The sequence below is a fragment of the Corythoichthys intestinalis genome, chromosome 22 (genome assembly GCF_030265065.1).
Source record: "Corythoichthys intestinalis isolate RoL2023-P3 chromosome 22, ASM3026506v1, whole genome shotgun sequence".
In the NCBI taxonomy this organism is placed as follows: Eukaryota; Metazoa; Chordata; class Actinopteri; order Syngnathiformes; family Syngnathidae; genus Corythoichthys; species Corythoichthys intestinalis.
This window is the reverse complement of record NC_080416.1, coordinates 4518208-4542445: the sequence shown is the minus strand read 5'-3', so window position 1 is coordinate 4542445 and position 24238 is coordinate 4518208. Positions and strand designations below refer to the sequence as shown.

Sequence of the window (24238 nt, the reverse complement as noted above, 5' to 3'; positions counted from 1 at the left end):
TACAATGTTATAAAATGAAGAACAAATAAAAAAATCTGTACATTGATACATAATCCGGTGCACTTTATAGTCTGGAAAAATACGGGAAGTGTTAATGGTTAGTGTCACCTTTGTCCCCAGCCACCCTAGATGTGTTGCATCTTTAGTGAGTGCTTGACGTTCTTTAGCAACAATTAAGGATAAATGATTTAAAAGCTCAAAAAAATTTGTGTGTGTGTGCATTTGTTCAATGTATTTATTCAGATTTAGCATTGGAAAGAGATACATATCGGACGTATTTCCCCTTTTCCCCCCAAAGTAAAAAAAAAAAGTAAAAAAAAAACCCAACAACAACCTTTTATACATTTGTGTATATACATATATACATATGGCGGAAGACACAGACAAGGCTGAAAAAGCAGTTTCTGCTCTTGCACCCCTCTTTAAAATAAACTGCTATATTTTAAGACAAAAGAAATGTGTTTGACAGAACGATATGTCTATATGCTGCAATAGCAGTTTCATGGCGCATTAAGCCCCCGAACTATTTTCAATTGGTCTGTTTTACCCTGGAGACCCCGGTTTACAGACACGGCACAACCGCTTTTGTTTCAACCCAGCCATCAAAAGACGGTACAGAGTGGCAAATGAAAGATGAATAAAGTTTGGACCAAAAGGTTCTACTTTGGTCTCATCTGACCACATGACTTTCCCTCATGACCTCTTTCAGATGGTCCCTGGCAAACTTCAGATGGGCCTTCACATGTACAGTGGGGCAAATAAGTATTTTAGTCAACCACTAATTGTGCAAGTTCTCCCACTTGAAAATATTACAGAGGCCTGTAATTGTCAACATGGGTAAACCTCAACCATGAGACAGAATGTGGGAAAAAACCCAGAAAATCACATTGTTTGATTTTTAAAGAATTTATTTGCAAATCATGGTGAAAAATAAGTATTTGGTCAGTACCAAAAGTCAATCTCAGTACTTTGTTATGTACCCTTTGTTGGCAATAACGGGGGTTAAACGGTTTCTGTAACTCTTCACTGTCAGGGACGCGGGCAGGCAGGCAGGTTGTGTGGACCCAATTGCAGGGAACAAAAAGCGGCAGGGCAGATGGCAATGAACTCAAAAAACGTTTTAATGATATCTAACAAAAACACAAAGTACAACCAAAACCACTGGGGATCAAAAGGGCAAGATTCAAACAAAACTTACTTAAATCGGAGGGACGGATACACGAGGGCTTGGACAGGATCTTGGCTTTGACACGGACATAGACGCTGACATTGACAATGACGCAACAAGGAGTGACAAGAAACTGGGTCATTATATACACACACGCAGACAAGGGGTAACGAGACGAGGAACAGCTGGGTAACACAGGTGGATGCAGATTGCAGGGTACACTGGGAGAACACACACAGGTGAGAGCAATGGGCAATCACAGGGACAAGTCACACTAGGAGAAAACAAACTCAAAACCTAACATTCACAAGCTTTCCACACACTGTTGCTGGTATTTTGGCCCATTCTTCCATGCAGATCTCCTCTACAGCTGTGATGTTTTGGGGCTGTCGTTGGGCAACACGGACTTTCAACTCCCTCCACAGATTTTCTATGGCGAGGCCACTCCAGGATCTTGAAATGCTTCTTATGAAGCCACTCCTTTGTTGCCCTGGCTATGTGTTTGGCATCATTGTCATGCTGAAAGACCCAGCCAAGTCTCATCTTCAATGCCCTTGCTGATGGAAGGAGATTTTCACTCAAAATATCTCCATACATGGCCCCATTCATTCTTTCCTTTACACAGATCAGTCGTCCTGGTAACCTTTTCTGTCATTGTTGTGTGTTTTCCACCTGGGATCGGACACTTCGAGCCAGTTGTGTGGTTGTTTGAACGATGTGCTAATGCTAGCGAATGCATGCTAACAGTTTGTGTCATTGCTGTAATAGCACCTAATTATCATTTATTTACGTTGATGCGAACCTGTTTGGTATCGAGGACGAAATTGATTCAGCAAATTATACGGATGTCCAGCATCGTCATTTGGGAGTTTAGCTCGCTGTATAACCAGAACCGAGCCGTAGCGTCCTGGTTAGGACAGACAGTACATACGTATTTCGTTGTTTATGCATCATGTAACATTATACTGTACACTTATTCAGCATGTTGTTCTCAATTGTATTTTTATATTAAATTGCCTTTCAAGATGACATATCTGTTCTATGTGTTGGATTTTATCAAGTAAATTTCCCCCCAAAATGCGACTTATACTCCGGTGCAACCTATATATGTTTTTTTCCTCTTCGTTGGGCATTTTATGGCTGGTGCAACTTATAGGCCGAAAAATACGGTAATACAAAACACGATGTTTACTCACTTCCTCGTAAATCCAATGGTCCCACAGTTGTCGCACACTTGTTTTGACCAATCTTGGGATGAACGGGAACTTTTTGAAACCCAAAAAGGCTCACACGTCTCTCCATGGTGCAGCTACAAAACCCTGCAGATGTTTGGCTGGCGTGATGCGAAAATAAATAAATTAATCAGCTGAATCCGCAGTCCATCTGCACGCTATAAAGCAATGCTGTATTGTAAGATGCTGACCCGGGTGACGTCACATTTGCATTAGTCCTCAACTCGAGACTGGAGCCGGAAGTCACTCATTTTCATGGCGCAGGATTTGGAAAATTGAATATGACAGAAAACACTCAGGTGACTTGAAGTTCCGCTTTGAGACCCCCAATTAAGCCAAATTTCAAAATTGTCCGATATGCATGTGTGACACATCATTGGAAAGCTTAAAATCTCAATTTTCTGTGGGAAGAAAAATTTTGAACAGAAGGGCGTTTAAAAAAAAAAAAAAAAAAGTTTTTTAAACAACAAAACCCTATCTGGAGGTGAGAGCAGAATTAAAGATGCCATTACTTTAATGAGATATTATCGTGTACTCACCTTGTTTCGATCTAAAAACTCCATATAGCATATATCACTGAGTGTCAAGACACAGCTGTGAATGGCCACAGCTGGATTTTTTTGAGAATTTTATGGATGAAACATGGTAATATAAAAAGGGTCACGATGCAGAAATCGCAGACATCAAGGAGTGGTCGAGATGTTCTTTTTCATATATTCACCCTTTTAAATGTTTTTTTTTTTTTTTCATTTTTCTTTGTTTGGATCAATTATTTATCATCTAACATATCAGAGAAAATGCGACAGTAACAAAAAAAAAATACCATTAAGCGATAGCTATGAGGTAGATATCTGTGATTTTTTTTTACAGACGCCATTTTTTTCATTGTGACGTAATTTGTTTAAAAGTTTAAAATATGCGAGTGAATAATTTTTTAATAAGTTTTTTTTTTTTTAAACGAAATATTAGACACAAATTATTGATTCTAAGCTAAAAATGACAGACATTTTGAATAATAAATATAATTAATTTTGTTTTATGGCTGGGTTGAAACAAAAGCGGTTGCGCGATATCTGTAAACAGGGGTTTCCAGGGTAAAATGGACGAATTAAAAATAGTTTGGGGGCTTCATGTGCCATGAATCTGCTATGGCAGCATATGGACATATCGTTCTATCAAACACAACAGTCGTTTTGGCCTAAAATACAGCAGTTTCTTTTAAAGAGGAGTGCAAGAGCAGAAACTGCTTTGTCAGTCTTGTCTGTGTTTTCCGCCATATATAAAACGATCGCTTCCACACAAATCCAAGCGATCCATTTCATTCAGGATAAAATACCGCGTGATATATGAAATAATCATGCTTTTTGGTGTCATACGCACTTAAAGTCCAAGGCTCCCTTCAAGATTTATCCATCTGAAAAGACAACGACAGCAGCATTACACTACTTTACATTACTTTTAAAGTAACTTAGTTACTTTGATAATAAAGTAATCAGTAAAGTAACTAGATTACTTTTATGAGGTGTAATCAGTAATCAGTAATTAAATTACTTTTTTTAAGTTATCTGTGACAACACTGGTCCTCAACTCGAGACTGGAGCCGGTAGTCACTCATTTTCATGGCGCGGGATTTGAAAATTGAATATAAAAAACGATCGCTTCCACACAAATCCAAGCGGTCCATTTCATTCAGGATAAAATATCGCGTGATATATGAAATAAATATGCTTCTTGGTGTCATACGCACTTAAAGTCCAAGGTTCCCTTTAAGATTTATCCATTTGAAAACACAACGACAGCAGCATTACATTTAGGACTGTTTTCGACAACCAACCAAAATGTTTGCAGCGACCGAATGATTAGAACAAGGGAATCGCGTACCAATTCAACCTTTTGTGATGTCACTTTAAAGGGATCCTCTATTTTTAAGACAAGTACTTCTTAAAAGATAAATGTTCGTATGAGTTATAATAATTTGATATTAAAACCCCTCTTAATGTTTTTGTTTTAATAAAGTTTATAAAATTATTTTAAGTGATAGGTCGCCATTCTGGTTACGTCGCAGTGCGTGACGTCACAGGGCCGAACTTCCGGCGTGTCACTCGTTAGCTTTCCCAACATGTCGTCGGTTCTACCCTTCCTATTTGAACCAGATCTGAAAAGTGAGGAGCAGGACAGCACTGTCGGTCGTTCACAAGACGAGCTTCAGGGAAAAATGCGTGCAGCAAATACCTGATAAGACAAAAGTTGGGCAAAAGTCTCAATGACAACAGAGCAAAAGATCGTATGCTGTTGGGAACTACGGTTGGGAGCGAGAGTGTATGCTGTTGGGAACTCTGGTTTTATTAGCAGATATTCAAGGTAAGCATATTGCGTTTTCAGACTTATCCTAATATAATTATGTAGATTGTTAGCATCCAGAGCTGTCGTGTGCTTTACATACAGTACAGGGCAAAGAGCACACCTTGTGTAATCCATGTCTTGTACTTTGTAACGGGTGATAGCTAGGATACGTGTATAAAAGTACCAAAAAGGGGAGAAGCTTCCACCTATGCAAATTTTATTCACAAAAAAGAATATTTCCACCTTGACCACTCTTCACTCGGGAGCTCAGCAGTACGCAAACACGCGTTCCCTGACGAACTCCAACATTGTTGTAAGGTCCACGTTGAGTCACTGTCGTCACTGTAGCGTGCCATAGTGCTTTGATTATTTGGTATGATTAGGGTAAAACTCCCACAAAGAATAGTCAACAAAAAAGATAGCAATAGTAATCCAAATCCGCGTTTTTTACTCACTCGAAGATCCAGGAATTAGACCGATCCCATGGCAATGTTGCAGCCGCGATCAGGCCGTCGATTCCACAAAATAGATCAATCCGAAAAGCCGCTGTGGGACCGACAAATAAAAAAAAATAGACAGCTCCGAAACCAATATTGCAGACGCGGTGGGACCTTCGGACCCAGAAAATAGACGGATCCCTTACTTGACTGAGGATCCAGCAAAAATGTTCGGGCGCCAGTTTTAACGCGTGGTGGGTAGGATACGTGCATACAGGGACCAAAAAGGAGGAGAAGCTTCCACTTATGCACATTTATTCACAAAAAATAATAATTCCACCTTGACCACTCACTTCACTCCTCTTGTTTCCATTTGACTGGAAATTGCATCCAAAAGCAGCACATAGTGGCAGTTTAGGCAGCAATAAGCAATTGTCGAACACGCTACATATTTGGAAAGATCCCAATGACGTCATCACTGCGAGCCCGCAAACCATGGCGCCAACTAACGATCAAAATATGTTGTAAATATTATAAAATATTGCAACTGATTTAACATTTTATGTGTTTCTAACAACATATTTTAGTACCAGAGAACAATTGTGGTTTATTAGAGCCTACATGTATTTAAGGTAAAGGATCACTTTAACAGAGGCCTCAGAGGAAAAGTCGCCTCTGAAAGTCAGACAAACAGATTGTATTCATCTTGAGCAGCACTCTACCACTGCTTCCCGACAACCAACCCCCTACTGACATCCCCCGTCCTGCTGTACGACTGCGCTCCGCTTTAATTCTTGACACTTGAAAGATTTTCTCACTGTATATTTTATCACTTTTTTTTTTCTCCTTAAGACTTGAGCTCAGCTACGCCTCAGCTCTTTCAGAAATACGCAGCCAAAAAAGAAGACAAGTCGCTCCTTGGATTCCTTCTCTCTCATCCCATTGTGAACAGGCGTATTGGAAACGGCGCACTTAACAGAAGTATTTCACACTGTATTAGAAAAATGCATCTTTTCACACCTGTAAATATCTTGTCTATTCTGCTTGGTAACCATCTCCTCTGAGGGAAGGACACATGCTGTACAGCAGAGGGGCGATGGTGGAATTTGCCTTATTGCCAGGTTAATAAACGAAGAGAAAATCCCGTTTTTAAAAAATGCTAGCGACAAAAATTCATTTTTCTTTACTCATGCTTGTTATGGTCTCCTGTAATCAAGGAAAAGCCTAGTAAATAGCAACAAACAGTCTATTAATTCCCAACATATTATGTGATTGAAGTGTGACAAAAAGTTGTGAGGTTGATTTATTTTTTTTGGGTGGCTGTTGTGATGGTGCTGGTGAATCTGTGGGCGTGCAATCACACCGAGGTAGAGACATTCCGAGATAGAGACACATTACATCTCGGCGTGCCAGCAAGTTCAGGAACGAAATCCCGCGGATGCAAGCGCGTGTAAAGTCATCATAACATTGGAACAAGGTTATCTGAGAAATGGCAGTTTACGTGGCAGTTTATGTTTTACCTTCATGAATAGGAAATATGCCGACGGAGTCGAGCGGGGTTTGCACGTGCGCGGATACACACGCAAACATGAACATATGGTAGAAAGACACCCTGACACACCTCAGACGCAAACCATACTGCACATTTCTACAGAATGATGGCAGGGTCAGGTCAATGCAAATGTAAAACTGCTTTTCCCGATGGGGTTTTATCTAGGGCTGTCAAATGATTAAAATTTTTAATCGAGTTAATTACAGCTTAAACATTAATTAATCGCAATTAATCGCAATTCAAACCACCTATAAAATATGCCATATTTTTCTGTAAATTATTGTTGTAATGGAAACATAAGACACAAGATGGATATATACATTCAACATACGGACATATGGACTGTTGTTTGTTTATTATAACAATAAATCAACAAGATGGCATTAACATTTTTAACATTCTGTTAAAGCAATCCATGGACAGAAAGAATTGTAGTTCTTAAAAGATAAATGTTAGTACAAGTTATAGAAATTTTATATTAAAACCCCTCTTAATGTTTTCGTTTTGATAAAATTTGTCAAATTTTCAATCAAAAAATAAACTAGCTGCCCGCCATTGTTGATGTCAATAATTACTTACACAATGCTCATGGGTGCTGAAGCCTATAAAATCAGTCGCACCCAAGCGCCAGCAGAGAGCGGCAAAACTCCATAAAACACAATTAACAAGAGGGCATTTCACTGGACTGTCATTTAAATCTGTCTGAGCGGGGCATGTGCGTTAATTGCGTCAAATATTTTAACGTGATTAATTTAAAAAATTAATTACCGCCCGTTAACGCGATAATTTTGACAGCCCTAGTTTTATCGCACCGTATTTTTCAGAGTATAGGTCACACCTGAGCAGTAAAGATGTCGGGTCCGATCACGTCATTTTCAAAGTATCGGAATCGGCAAAAAAATATCGGACATGCCTTTTTTTAATATATATGTATTTTTTATTTAAATAGTTTTCTAATTGTATTTAACGTTACAGACAAAATGTCATTCAGAGTAGTTTTGGCTTAAAGTAGGGCTATCAAAATTATTGCGTTAACGGCGGTAATAATTTTTTAAAAATTAATCACGTTAAATAATTAACGCATGCGCTGCATGACCCACTCACGCATTGTCGCGTTCAATCTGTAAAGACGCCGTTTTACCTATAGCTAGCGCTAAAAGGCAGCGTATAATGCGCAGAGAGAATTTTGACAGCCTTTGGAGCCATTTTTTATGTGGCTAAAGCCTTACAATACCTCTCTCAGCAATAAAAATTAATGTGGGAGGCAATGTGGGGAAGAAAGGTAGTAGTTGATCATTTTCTTAACACCATATGTTCTTTCCCAACGCAGAGAAGATATATCAATTGGTGCCCCAACGCACAGTCATGGTTGCACTTCCCATCATGCATCTGGGCAGAAGTTAAATGGCTGCAGTATCATTTACTGAACGCTCAACAAATACACTAGATATTTACACTAGCAATATTTAGTCACAATATACAAAGTCACATTTTATCCTTTAAGAATTACAAGTATCTAAAGTGTATGTATATATATAAATATATATATATATATATATATATATATACTAAAAAAAACACATGGCCGAAATTTATTTGCCGATTCCGATACTTTGAAAATGACGTGATCGGACCCGATTGATCGGGATGAAATCTCTACTAGTAGTACATAGACCTACTGTAAATTGTGTTTTATCATTTATCATTAGCTGCAAATATGCATCTGTTGTATCTGTCCTTTCCCTTTACCCTTTCTCCATAGTAGCAACGTTGAACTTGTGCTCCCTGCCTGCTCGATGACCTCCCTGGTAGAGTGCTACGATCCATCCATGATAAGCAGCCCACCCCCTTCTACTCCCCTTGTTCTTGTTCTTTCAGCGCAGCTGACTGCCAATCCCGCCTGGACGCCCCTTGTCGTCTCACAGAAGTGCGAAAATAAGATGGCATTGGATCTATTAACACATTTGGCTGAGTGTTAGCGAGGGGGGGGGCACCCAGCCTAGACCGTCGTACTAAGGTTCACCGACCACCATTCTGGCCTTATACTTTGGCCGGGGGGCAAGGTGGAAGGCTGTGGAGGATGGGTGCTGGTATAGAATGTGTGCAATAAGGGAGCCCTAATAGTGACATGAGAGTGTATGAAAGACAAGCGTTAGTTTGGGGCATGCTGACACTTGCCCCCTTTGATTCTATCCATTTACCAACAGTGGATATGTCACAAATTGACTTCACCAAGGCAGTAATCAATAGCTACATGTAAGAACATACAATATTTTCTGGCCTATTTTTTCTTAGTTTGATTGGGTCTGAGACTTATACTCAAGTGCGAGTGATATGTTTTTCTTGTTGTTGTTTTTTAGGCTATAGTTATCCAAAAAACTGTTACATATTACGTTTATAAAGGCCTATTTAGCCTGTATTTCTTAATTTTACTATTTTCAAATGCGGCTTTGCAAGGCAAAGGCCCACATGGTAAAATTCCATTTTTTCTTTTGAATAGTGTTTCTTTGGCGTGCCGCATAGCCCAAACCATCTGACCGACCGTCACAGTTGAAATATCAAAATGGCCTGAATTTTCGCGCAACACAAGCAAGGCAAGGGAAATTTATTTATATAGCACAATTCAACACAAGGCAATTCAAAGTGCTTTACATCACATGAACATCATAAAAATCACATTAAAATCAATAGATCGTAATAACAAAGACAATCGAAATAGAAAATAAAATTATACATAAAAATGGCATTTAATCACGAATAAAAAAAAAAAAATACTACTACTACTGCTAATAATTGAAATCAGCAATTGAGATAAGCACAAGAGGAATAAAAAAGCAAATAGATTGAAAATATATAGACAGTTAAGAATATGCAGGGCTAAACAAAAGCGTTTTAGCCCTGATTTAAAGGCGCTAACGTGGAATTTTTTTGAATGCCCCCCCCCAAATTTTTCCCTTTCCCAGTAAACGTGGGTTTTTGGGGAAAAAAAAAAGTTTTTTTTTTTTTTTTTTCCAAATGTATCCAGTCCTACAATTATTGACCAAATCGCAGAATTTACACATCAAAAATTCCAGGACGGTAAGGGGCATAAAAGTTGTATATGGAATTTGCCAAAAACGTACGGTTCCCCCCAATTCACCAAAAACTGTCCCATTAATTTCTAATTGGATGCCATTGACAGCCATGTACGTCCAAATTTCCCTTTCATTTTTAATGGCAGGAAAACTTAGGTTCTTGTGATTTTTTGACCATTTACCTAACGGCATCCCATTGACATTAAATTGGCGCCCAAGTAAGTCGATGCCATTGACAGCCATGCACGTCCATGCCATTGACAGCCATGTACGTCCAAATTTCCCCCATTCATTTTCCCAATCATTTTCAAAAACCTGTGCGGTTGTGATTTTTTACAAAAAACTCACCGTTACGGCCCATGTAAGTCGATGCCATTGACATCCATGCAACAGCCCGTGTCCCCAAAAATGTCCCCAAACAGTTGGTGACCTGATATCATCAGGAAGTGACCTGATAGAGCTGTTTCTACCACACCAAAGCCACATCGTAATTTCTCCGAAAATTTGCCGTATGTAGTTACTTTAAAGTTTAATATTTGTTCTTGGTTTTTGAAACAACACTGTACTGTACACTAGAATTTTCACAACATACCCCCAATGAAATAATAACCCGTTCAGAAAAGTTTTCAACAATAGCCCCATGTTTTATTCTCGCTCATCCTCAGGCTTTACTCGTGTGGCAAAAGTGGACATAATGGATTTGCTGTTTGAAATAAATCCCTGGACACTCTTCAGATGTGATATAATAATAATGTGAATTGTTATATATTAATTCACACTATGTGGACATTCATTTTAACACTTTTTTTTTCATTATTGTTCCATGCATCGCATAAACATTTAAATCCAGCCCACACACGTATGCACAAATGTGCAAAAGAAAGACGTCAGAGTGAGGGGGCGACCGTGTACCTTCAATGAACATTATGGGGTTCAGGCCATCCTGTGTATAGGCTACTTTCTATCATTTACAGTGCTGTGAAAAAGTATTTGCCCATATTTCAAATGTCTTTTTATTTTATTCATGTTGTGTTCGTTAAAAAAAAAAAAAAAAAAAAAATCAAAGCCACCAAATTGTGCTTTTTGAAGCATTTCACTTTTTACAATTTGTAAAGCTGTAACACATACGTAAATTTATGTTCAAATCGACACACATTTTAACAATAAAGCACTTGACACAAAATTGGTGCTCAAACGCCATGTAGTCTGATAAATATGTGAATTTAGTAAATTGGATTAGCCTGATTTGCCTAACAAAAGTCAGCTATCTTAAATGCTACGAATGCTAACGTATTTACAATTCTCATAGCAAATCTGCTACGAATGCTAACGTATTTACTAGGGCTGTCAAAATTATCGCGTTAACGGGCGGTAATAAATTTTTTAAATTAATCACGTCAAAATATTTGACGCAATTAACGCACATGCCCCGCTCAGACAGATTCAAATGACCATACAGTGAAATGCCCACTTGTTAATTGTGTTTTATGGAGTTTTGCCGCCCTCTGCTGGCGCTTGGGTGCGACTGATTATATAGGCTTCAGCACCCATAAACATTGTGCAAGTAATTATTGACATCAACAATGGCAGGCTACTAGTTTATTTTTTGATTGAAAATTTTACAAATTTTATTAAAACGAAAACATTAAGAGGGGTTTTAATATAAATTTCTATAACTTGTACTAACATTTATCTTTTAAGAACACTACAAGTGTTTCTATCCATGGATCGCTTTAACAGAATGTTAATAATGTTAATGCCATCTTGTTGATTTATTGTTATAATAAACAAATACAGTCCTTATGTTGAATGTATATTTCCATCTTGTGTCTTATCTTTCCATTCCAACAATAATTTACAGAAAAATATGGCATATTTTATAGATGGTTTGAATTGCGATTAATTGCGATTAATTATGATTAATTAATTTTAAAGCTGTAATTAACTCGATTAAAAGTTTTAATCGTTTTACAGCCCTAGTATTTACAATTCTAATAGCAAATCTCTCACACATACTGTAACTCCACAAAAGGTAGCTGTAAACATAATTGCAAACGCATACACAAATTTATATTACCTGAAACGACTTACAGCCTGATGTGGGCCAAACCAGAACACAGCTATTCCTTATCCATTTCAGATGTTTGAGTCTGCTTCTCAGTCATACAAGGTGACAGTCCATGTAGACCCAATGCTGCCACAAGAGGGCAGTGTATCCTCCATCATTTAACGAAATACAGTACTTTTGGGCATTTTGGATAGTTATTTTGTACGAGTACTTAAAGGGATAATTTTGACATACGTGGAAATTCGGGTTACGTCACCAGCGTAGGAACGTAACGCGTACGTAACCCGGGGACTTCCTGTAATTTGTACTTACCATAATTTTCACACTAAAAGTCGCACCTGGCTATAAGCCGCCACCCACCAAATTTGGCACAAAAACTGCATTTTTTCATAGATAAGCCGCACTGGACTATAAGACGCAACTTTCCTCACTGTGTTATGGGATATTTATACCAAAAGGTATTAACCGGAAAGACTATTTGACAGTGGCATCATATGACTGTCATAAGACCAAATGAACCACTATGAAGCTTTGAACCAATTGGCTAAAAAGCTTTATTGCTTCAAGAAGTTTCATTTGGCCATCACTGCTCCCTTGGGGGAGACAGTCAACCTCTGCTGCCACCTGCTGTCAACACTGTTGTTGTCCAACATGCCTCCTAGCATGCATTGCAGCGCTACATATGTAAATAACAATCAAAATTCATGTTATGTGGTAATTATTTCTTCAGTTACTGTTCCGGTTGTTTCATTAATTGCTCATTATGCTATTTGGTAACACTTTGACAGTGGTGCCATAAGACTGTCATTACACAATCATAAGTATGACATGACACTGTCATGAGCATTAATGATTTCTTATAACAGATGTCATTTAGTGTTATTCGGCAAATTATTTCTCTTTTGAATGGATGTAAAAGATCCAAGCTTTTAAGTAGGGTCTTATAGTCTGAAAATTATGGTAATCATGCTTTGTGCAAGTCAGGGTACAATCAGGGCTGTCAAGACTTGCAGGGGCCCGGGGAAAAGAGACCGTTATAGGCCCCCCCCCCCCCCCCCACCCCACCCCTGCAATCGGCTTGTGACAACAACATACACAGTACTTTTAACGCTTTGCAAGCAATGACAATGTACATTTTCAAATTATTTAGTTCGAGATGGACAGTTAAATTTAACAGACTGTAATGTGATGTGACACATTATAAACAAACAATTTCCATCTATTGTTCCTACAATAGATGGCTACAATCCAATACAACTGAGAGTGCTATGCCTTCCCGCTAAGCAACAAAACAGTATAACTACACATCCTGTGCCTGGCGCCTCCACATCCCTGGGGTTATCAGGCCCTCAAACAGTGATGCGCTTAGTGTTTTTTGACAGCAAAGTCATTTATAACATCAGTGAAATCCAGTTTTTGAGCAAGTTCACGCTCAATGGAGAGCATGACTAGGTTGTTAAGCCTCCCCTGTGATATGGTATAGTATATATGTTCAGTGTTAGCGGCTGTCGTTCACTTACCAACATCACCGTCCACAGCCTAATTCTCTGGCTTCTTGTCCCCCTTGTAAAAACTCGTTCATCTCTTTTTCACTTCTTTTTTGCACACCAGATTTATGACAACTCTTCATGTTTAGAGTTTATAACAATGGCAGACTTTAATTTCCCGCTTCAGGGCACATACATAGTGTAGCCTTGAGTGCGCCAGAGCGGTGTCAAACCATTCTCTGCTAAGTCAGATGGGGGGTGTTGTGCAAAAAAAGGAAAAAATATATATTTTGAATATATGTTGAAGTTTTTAAGTATACTAGTATATCAAGTCGAACATAACATTTAATCAGACAATGATTTAAATTAAAAAAAATATGTCAATGTAAAGTAAAACAAATTAAGGGTCATTCAGGGGCCTCTATGGTCCTGAGGCCCAGGACAACATACCCGATTGCCTCCCCCCTGTCGACAGGCTTGGGTACAATACATAAAACAATAATTTTAATCACTTTTTCAAAAAGTAATTTTAACAATGAAAAGCAGCATTAATATTTAAAATACTCTAGAAACAACATTATCTCATTCTGTCTCACTTCAGAAAAGGATTCTCCAATTGCCATACTTTGTGCTAAAATGGGAAAAGGGGCACTACAGGTGCCATTCAAATTAGAGGTGGGGCCAGTGCCCCTATAACCGCCACTGATCTAGAGCAGTCACCAAGATTGCAAAAGGTCAGAAAAATGCTGAAAAGTTCACATACAGTGTCAAAAGGAAGTAAAACAAGCGAGTGGAGGGGTCACAAGTTTGGGTTTGTACATCCCAATTTGTCTCTGAGCCAAATATGTCTTAAGCATTTTGGGTCCTCACTTTTCCATGCTCCAGTCAGGCTGCTCATAGTCTCCCTCGTTGGGCGTCGGAGATGCAAAGTGACAGCCAGTGTGGCTTCCATGTCACTGAGGTGACACTAGGCTCTCCGGCTAGATGCCCGAGCCAGGACCACCCCTTTGGGTCTTTGGAGCGTGAAAAAAAGTGGTTAGATTCTCAGTCCTAACCTGTAAGATCCTACCTCCAATCCCTTTCTTCTGTCTTCTCCTTATAGATATCCAACAGCAGCAGATTTGGATGCCGTCATTAAAATGGCAGAGTGTTAAAATATCCATTAGGCTTTTAATTGAAGAGACGGTAAAATGCGGGGGGGAAAGGCGTATGTGATGTCATGTGCGTTGGGATGACAGAGCTTGTCTTGCAGAGGTGTGAAGACACTGAGGATTACCAAAGGTCAGTGGCGGCCAGAGGCCAGCCTCACCACGCTGTCAATCCATGCTGCTCTTTTTGCGGAGAGCGCTCATTGATACTAAATCCACTCATGCTTTGCTTAACAGCCGCCTATTTACGGCACAGATGTGACATGCACACATTAATATAAGTCCATGTGCACTGACCGATCCTAAAGACATTCATCAAAATCTAGCAATATGGTTCAGTTTTATTGAGGTTAATGCGCTATCGTGCTAAGTGTGTCGACTATTGAGAGTGGAGGCGATTCGGTTGTCCATCCCTAAACCCAACGATTTGTCTAAAAAAACTGTCCCTAAAATGTCCCCAAATCAATTGGAAGTGACCTGATATCAACAGGACATGTCCCCCGAAATGTCCCAAAATCAACTGGAAGTGAACTGATATCAACAGGACATGTCCCCCGAAATGTCCCAAAATCAACTGGAAGTGAACTGATATCAACAGGACATGTCCCCCGAAATGTCCCAAAATCAACTGGAAGTGAACTGATATCAACAGGACATGTCCCCGAAATGTCCCCAAATTAACAGGAAGTGACCTGATATCAACAGGACGTGTCCCCCAAATGTCCCCAAATCAACTGGAAGTAACCTGGTGTCAACAAGTCGTGTCCCCAAAATGTCCCCAAATGAACTGGAAGTGACCTGATATCAACAGGATGGGTCCCCCAAATGTCCCCAAATCAACTGGGAGTGACCTGATATCAACAGCACGTGTCCCCCAGATGTCCTCAAATCAATTGGAATTGATCTGATATCAATAGAAGTGTCCCAGAAATGTCACCAAATCAACTGGAAGTGACCTGATATCAACAGGACGTGTCGCCCAAGTGTCCCCAATCAACTGGAAGTGACCCGATATCAACAGGACGTGTCCCCCAAATGTCCTTGAATCAACTGGAAGTGACCTGGTATCCACAGGACATGTCCCCAAAATGTCCCTTATTCAATAGTAAGTGTCCTAATATCAACAGGACGTGTCCCCAAACATCCCCAAATCAACAGGAAGTGACCTGATATCAATGGAATTGTCCCCGAAATCTCCCCAAATCAACTGAAAGTGACCTAATATCAACGGACGTGTCCTCCAAGTGTCCCCAAATCAACTGGAAGTGACTTGATATCAACAGGACGTGTCTCCCCCAAATCAACTGTAAGTGACCTAATATCAACGGACGTGTCCTCCAAGTGTCCCCAAATCAACTGGAAGTGACCCGATATCAATAGAAGTGTCCCTGAAATGTCCCACAATCAACTGGAAGTGACCTGATTTCAACTGGACGAGTCCCCGAAATGTCCCCAAATCAACAAGAAGTGACCCGATGTCAATTGGACGTGTCCCCAAAATGTCCCCAAATCAACAGGAAGTAACCTAATATCAAAAGGACATGTCCTTCAAATGTTCCCAAATCAACACAAAGTCACCTCATTGCAACGGGACGTGTTCCCAGAATGTCCTCAAATCAACAGGAAGTGTCCCCAAATCAACAGGAAATGTCCTGATATCAACAGGAGCTGCCCCCGAAATGTCCTCAAATCAACAGAAATTGTCCCCGAAATGTCCCCAAATCAACCTGGGCAGGTCTTAGATCTTTATCTACCACAGCAAAGCCCAATAGTAATTTCTACATAAAATTGCAGTATCTAGTCAGTTTTTAAAGTACAACCAGAACTCAAAATCCCAATAATGCTGTTTAAAATGTTCCTGATAAAAGATCTCTATCAGAGAACTGCTTCATATTTGGGTTGTATGAACGTGTCGCTCGTGTAAACTGAATCGTATGTCCCAGGACATCACATTTGAATTCATAACTCTTTGTGTGCGTCATCAAATCCTCAAGGTGCTATTATCACTTATCTGAACTTGTTAAATAGGTGATACAGTGGCGGGGTATTGCAGTCTTAAAACACGCAGATGTGGGGACAGCTTTTATATCTGTTCTTCTGTCTGTAGGAATTTTGGCTATAATGGGAGCACCCCCGCCACAATCTCATTTTTACTTCCTATCAAATCTGCTGAATAGGATTGTGATCAGAACAAGCTTTGAATGACCACGTGTGCCCTTCATGGTTTTTGTCTCCATGCTGAGAAAGCGTCGTGAATGTGTTTGTGTTGGTCAGCAGGGACTCTGTGTCTCCATTCAGTGAGGTCAGCCACCCACAGCAGGACCTGGACACTGGGAGAAGTCACAGGGGGCACCAGCGCTTCTTTTGATGGGCACACTTGTTGTCAAATTCATGCCAAGGCCTTTGGTGCCAAGATGGTCCCCTCAGACAGGCCCTCGCTACTCTCTGGCGTTGAATCGCCGCGGTACGCTATCGACCGACATAAGCTTCCTTATGGCGCTGCATATGATTAACTGGACCATTGGGCAGCTTGGCCTGGGAGATCCCCTTGTCCTGGGCATGGGTCCACAGGGCATGGGCAAGGACAAGCTAGACAATGTCAGTGAGGAAGCAGATCCTCCTCAAACATTGTTCTGACATTAGGGGCATTCTGTCATCCGTGTCTCACGCTTGGAGGTTTTTGATGAAAATACTTCAAATGCTATCATTACTAGCAATATTTCAATGCACTTTGTGTCCAAATCACATCATTCATACATCAAAAAATTCAAAACGCTATGAGGCACAAAAGGTCTATGCAGTTTTTGCTGAAAACATACGGTTCAGCCATAGACCTCATAATTAGATAGACGGGTCACATCCATCAGATACTGTGCCACACCTTCAAGTAGCGGGCCTTCCCACATCATGAGGAGTTATTCTCAAACACGCGCATGCAGCTATCTAACGCTGGATTTAGGTTGAAAAAATACAAAAGCTGTACCACATACAGACAGCGAGGATTGTCTCAGGAGTGATTTGTTTGAGGATTGAAGGCAATTATTATATTTTTCGTACCATGCATGCATTTCGAAACGTTGTGAAAAAAAATCAATGGGAGAAATTAGCCGCTACAGAATTGGCGTCATGGTTCACAATATTTACGTTAAATGAATGCTAACTGCACGTTTTTCTGCTTTTGACCAAGAATCGAGACTGTTTTACGTCCACATCTATAAAGAGTTCTTGGATTTAACCATTTTTTCACAGGGATTTTCAACGGAAAAAGCTCTTTGTGGTGATAAGGCGGCGCCACAGTGTAGCTTAAAGATTAGCAGCCTATTTGAAATATTTACGTAAAATAATTGTGAACTGCCCGTTTTTTTTGTTTTTTTTTTGCTTTTAACCAAGAATCTAAACTGTTTTACGTCCACATCTACAGTATAAAGAATTTAGGGATTTAAACATTTATTCACAAGAATTTTCAACGTAAAAAGCTCTTTTTCTGTGTTTCCACTCGGTCAGCTTTGACAGAAATAGGCCCCCTATTAACCAGCCCCGCGCCTGGTGTCCGGTCAATATCATTATTAAGTCTGTGGTTCAGCCATAAATTGCCAAAAACATACCCATTTATTTCTAATGGGCAAAATTTCCCATTGAGTTCCAATGGCCCTATTCGCCATTCATTTCGATGGCAAAAAAACTTTTAGTTTTACTGTTCAGTCATACTGATTTTACAACCAAGTGACTCAGACTCAATAGGAAATTACCCAATAAACACAGGAAGTTACCCTGAAATGCCCCAAAATTAACAGGAAGTGACCCAATATGTACAGGAAGTGAACCCGAAATGCCCCCTTTAACCCAGAGGGAAAAAAAACCTTACACTATTTCAATAGTTAGTTAATAAACAGATAAATTGTTAAGATATAAGTAGCACTTAAAATAATAGGCATTAAAAGAAAAAAAAAGTTCTAAAATATGTTCAAATGTTATGTTGAATTTAATTCATTTCCACTATGATGATGTGATTATTATTGAAAGTGTAATATCTGTTCGAGAGCAAGTGTTTTTTTTCCCCATCTCAACTGTCATTTATCTCATATGAGCCTGCTGATTGGTTGTTTGTCTATGTACTGATGTAGAATGCTAACGGGGAACACAACAAGGGGGAGGGATTTTGGGCTAGAACAAGGAATAAGGGAGTTTTTCAGCGTCACACGACGATAAATGCTGAGTTTATCAACGGTGTGTGGACATTGAAACCTAACGAAGGTAAATGAAAACGAGCAATATAACTCATGTTGCTGTAAAAAGAAGCTAAACGTTATTAGCGATTAGCGCGTGCTAACATGCTAGCGGCGAGTGAAAACTTATTTCCTCATAAACGTGTGTGCATTTTGCTGTTTTTGAACTCAGATTTCAAATAGGCTCCGAATGTTTTACACTAGCTAAGTGTAGATATCTGCTTGTTAAAGGACTCACCGTGTGTGCTCCTTGGACCTTTATTTTTTGGGGGTTAAATTGCTTGAGGACCACTGGAGTGGGGGGGAAAAAGGGCGTCAACGGCGTGTTGGGCTGCGCAGCATCTCATCGTTCTCAACTGCCATCGACCAGAGCTCATCTCTTTTTCTTCTTCTTTCTAACCTTTCTCCATCTCCCTCAAGAACATCGCACAGTGAGTACTGATGCAAACAGAAAATTCACATATTTTTTTTCTGTTAAAGCGAAATGGTCCAATGGCCTAAGTTTATGGCCTCAACGTTTTCATGTATGGACTCAGGCCTGAGCCGGGTAGTTTTTGGCTGGGTGGGAATTTTTCCTCTTACATCTTTTGATTTCCTGGTGTTTATACAGTATATTAGTGTATGAAAAGTTTAAAATTCTATTGTGTGATTTAAAGAAAATACTAGTACACTTTCTAATTAAATGAAAGACTGAAACCTTTTTATTATTTCTTATTAGAGTTTAATATATTCTACTAAGTGGAGGCACCAAACTACCGTAATTTTCGGACTATAAGCCGCTACATTTTTCCTTCATTTCGAATCTTGCAGCTTATTTGTTGGTTTATTTGTGGTAATGGGTAACACTTTATTTGACAGCAACGTCATAAGACCATCATAATTATGACATGTATCATGGGCATTAGTGAATGTGTATGACAGATGTCATTAACTCATTTCGTCCCAAAAACATATAAATATGTTCTATTTTTAATTGTTTCAGTGTCCCAAAAACGTATTTGTACGTCTTTTACGTTTTTTTTTTTTTTTTTTTTTTCACAAGAGACATCTCTAGGTTCTGATGCAACTTTGCTCCAAAGCACAATGCTCAAAACCCATTTTAAAACACTAAAACTGGCCACTGGAGGGCAGTAATGCATTGGGTAAGAACTCATATTGGACCATGAAAGGAAATTAATGAAGAGAAATAGGAAACGGAAGTTGCAAGATTTAAGAAGCGTGAGAAAAATGTGGAGAACGATGGAAAACACAAGGCACATGCCCCACACAAGTTCTCTAGATGAATTCTGTTATGAGGTAGTGGTCACTACAAAAGAAAGTTAAAAAAAAAAATCTCGATGAGACAGGCGGTGATGAGAGAAAAATTTACCCCGTCTGCCGATACAGCCGTGGCCACAACAGCGTCATCTCTCAGTTCAATAGTTTAGTTATGTGTAAATAAATTGTTACTTTGCTATCAAAAGCTCTATTTGTCTTGTTGTTTATCTTATTTTTTTAAAAGGAAAACATTATTCAGGTGTTTGGGATGTAACTAAAGCAAAAAATAGCTGTTTTAAAGTCAGTTATGTTTGAAATGTATGCTTTTACAAAAAGCTCAATTTCCCTGTTTTTTTCATCAGAAATTTGAACACAGAACCCACCCAGCGTGTCACCTGGGTAGGGGCTACACCCCCAAATCAACAGGAAGTAACCCTGAAATCCCCCCAAAATCCACAAGGAAGTTAGCCAATATAAACAGTAAGTGAACCGATATACCATCACAGCAAAGCTACAATCGCAATTTTGACAGAAATTGCATTTTCTAGTTCTATAGGATATTTTTACAAATATTTAATCTTACGGTAAGATTACAGGTAGTAACTGAAAGACATTTCAAATAAATAAATAAAAAGAAAGGTCCTTGCTCATTAGTTTGTGAGTAACGTGTAAGAGAAAAACAACTGTTGTGTTAGAAAAGAGAGAGCTAAACACTACGTCCGTGCGTTTGAAAACAGCAGTCCAAAAAGCTGCCGTTAAACATGATCGAGTCGTTTTCCTTCACACCTCCAAATTCACAAGTGTGACTTCCGTCTGTTGCTTCTGTTCCTCACCATCGCGTTCCTCTCATTTCCCTCTTGTTCTCTCCTTCCTACAGTAATTTATTTCTTTTAATTGCAAATGCAGCAAGGTATTTCTGTATGGGATGTATGCAATTTTCAGTTAACAAAAAAAAAAAAAAGGCCTGTGTAAGAAAAAGATCCTGTAAGGGTCTTGGGAGTCACACTAATGTGAAAGTTAATTTTGTTTTAATCAAAATTTTAGTTAGGTCCATCTTACATACAGTCAAATGGTTTGAGCAGAAGATTATTAGTAGTAGAATAAAGAGAAGAAGCTAGTAGCCTCGTTAAAATGGAGGTGATACCACACAATCCAATCAATAGATTTGAAAAAAAAAATAACAATCTTATTCCAAAGCTTGTATCACCATGAAAAATGTTTATTGCTCCTGGAACAAAACATTCAAATTTACCAGATGCGATTGCTCTAATGGTGCGTTCACACCGGCCGCAACATTTTCTCGTCGCGCGATGGGTTCCCATACAAAGTCAATTAAATCGCGCGAAGAGGGGGGATGGGCAGCTTCGCGACGGCGACACTCGTCAGACGCGACGCGATGTCGCGTGATGAATTTTCACGTTGCAGCAGAGTTGGCTGGATTGAACTTTCTGCGACAGTCTTCTCGTTTACGTGACTTGAGCTGCTGGAACTGAACACGAGTTGATTCCTTGATTATTGCAGTTAGCGAACATCCTGTTATTGTGCTGTAAGACACAACACAATGTTAAGCAAATATAAAGACAGGAACATAAGGATACCGCCTGGAAGGATATCAGCAACACGCTCAATAACACAGGTAAGTGTACTAAACTCCCAGAAAAGCTAAGAAAGCAAGTTAGCTTGGAAGTGGATAGCGGGCTACATATTCAAAGCCAAGCCATGTAATTCCTTTCTACATCCTTGTACCGTTTTTGCTAAACTTATTGGCAAACATTGCTAAAATTCCGACCTGACTTCGCCGTTTCATTTGTTTACAATATTTCATTCAAAGACCATCGCAACAAACTATTAGCAACAACAGAGAAAGCTACAAAGTTAACTAGCACGTGTAGCTAAATGGCTACCAGGCTATATAAAGCTAATTTTCTACAAGCTTGCGCCATTTTTAAGTTATGAGCTGTTACTTAGGAAGAGAACTTTGTTATTCTTTATTTGTTCATCATTACATGGCTAGAGGTCTAAAAAAAACAAAGCCAAGCTGTGTAGCTACTTTCTACTAGCTTGCATTGTCTTTAGTTATGGGCTACCACAGTTTGTATATAAAGAATCTTTCTTGGCTAGTTATTTATTAGCAATGCAATGACTGTCTAATCAGTATTGTTTGGTCTTCTTGGGTCAGTGAAGCCACGTCTGCAAAAATGGAAGAACACATACGTCAGGCACAAAAGATGAAAACTGAGGAAGAAAGAAAGAAGCGAAGCAGCGGCTGAGTTAACAGTGAAGACTGCACAGGAAGCCCAGCTTCTCCTAAAATGTTACAAAATAAGTGATCAAATGTATACATGTCATTGACTAAATGGGGTTTTATAGACAAGTTTCCGAGGTACTTCCGCTTTACTTCCTTATGTCTGCTTGCAACTTCCATTATAGAATTTCTCCATCCAAAACAACAGTGGAGCTGGAGTAATATTACTCATCATAATCCATTAAAAAAGACAATTTGGAAAAACTGCATCCAACTGCCATCATCACGACAAGGGAGGGCAACATGTTCATAAAGGCAGATGTGGAACCAAGGTCATGCCACCACAAAGACCTGGTATTTTTGTAGCCATGTTGCTGCTGTGTTATGGAAGGTATGTTCTTCCTATCCCCGCATTTTCAAAAAAATACTAAAGCTAAAATCTTGCGCTTGAAACGACTTGTTGCCTTGAATATTGTTATTACGATGATGATTGTAATGGCGTACCGCAAGCAGCACGTCACTTCCCCTCATTAATATTCATGACATTAGTTACTGTCTAGTAGGGACTAGAGCAGGGCGGTAAACCGAAAATTTACCGTCACCGAAATTCTTAACGATGACCGACGTAATTTTGACCATGTCGGTAAATTCGGTAAATTAATTAAACAAGAAAATAGTCTTTTCATCCCGCTTTGATTCTGTGTTGTTCGTCTATGTTCATTCCCCTTTAAGAAATCAGTGAATGTGCTTACGTAGTGAGTCACGTGATCATCAGGAAGCCAATCAAACAAAAACCCGGTAAGCTAACGCTAGCAGCTAACGCTACAAGCAAAACGTGATGGAGTGTGGCTTAAGGGAGGTTCACCAAACTTTCAACCGACATTTAGTAGACTCTTGGTGGCATCCAGACGGGCTTTCACCCGCTGTCCTCCTTTGTTCTCACGATTTCCGGAGATGGTGCTTTCAGTGCTTTCTACTGGTAGCCAGGCTAACGCTAGCTAGCGGCTAACGCTACAAATGAACGTTATGGAGTCGGATAGAGGCTCTAACCTTGTCGAAACGGCTGAACTTAATGAGTGGATTGGGCACGGACTGCATCTAGCAATTACTATGTGGCGTTATTTTGTATCTGTCTGTGTGTGTGATTCCTCTGATAGCTTTTGTGATGGTAAAGAATTCTGCATAAAGTACAATCCAACGGCGAAACTTATAATGACCGAGAAATGGACCCAGCTATTTTTATTGTGCGTGCATTTATGAAAAAATGCACTGGGGGGGAAAAAAACCCTTAAACCATAAAGTAAAGACTTGTATTTAATAATTATATCACAGCAGCCATTAACAATAAGTTGTCTTTTTGAAGTGTACTGTTCAAGCTGCAAGTCATTTGTGTTACAATTACATGTTTGCACAGGCATATTGATTTTGACAATGTACATTGTTCAAGTCATACACGCTGTTATAAATGTTCATACTTGAATTCTTATTGCTTACAATACATTTTTATTAGTGCTGTCAAACGATTAAAATTTTTAATCGAGTTAATTACAGCTTAAAAATTAATTAATCGTAATTAATCGCAATTCAAACCATCTATATAATATGCCATATTTTTCTCTAAATTATTGTTGGAATGGAAAGATAAGACGCAAGATGGATATATTTTTTCAACATGCGGTACATAAGGACTGTATTTGTTTATTATAACAATAAATCAGTTCTAAATCAGTTATAGAAATTTTATATTAAAACCCCTCTTAATGTTTTCGTTTTAATAAAATTTGTTAAATTTTCAATCAAAAAATAAACTAGTAGCCCGCCATTGTTGATGGCAATAATTACTTACACTATAAAATCAGTCGCACCCAAACGCCAGCAGAGGGCAGCAAAACTCCGCAAAACACAATTAACAGGTGGGCCTTTCACTCTAGTGACATTTAAATATGTCTGAGCTGGGCAAGTGCGTTAATTGCGTTAAATATTTTAACGTGATTAATTAAA

The 24238-nt window shown here is 39.2% G+C and overlaps 1 protein-coding gene across 3 annotated transcripts in view; it reads left to right on the top strand.

Moving 5' to 3' along the window:
• The first annotated feature begins 18649 nt into the window (after positions 1-18649).
• Positions 18650-24238, top strand: part of angpt1 (angiopoietin 1) — a 256411-nt gene continuing 250822 nt past the window's right edge. For 2 of the 3 annotated variants that reach the window (XM_057827812.1, XM_057827809.1), the window contains exons 1-2: positions 18650-18763; positions 18967-19166. The gene's annotated coding sequence lies outside the window, so the exon portion shown is untranslated. The remainder of the gene's footprint in view (positions 18764-18966; positions 19167-24238) is intronic. The other variant, XM_057827811.1, reaches the window with a different exon arrangement.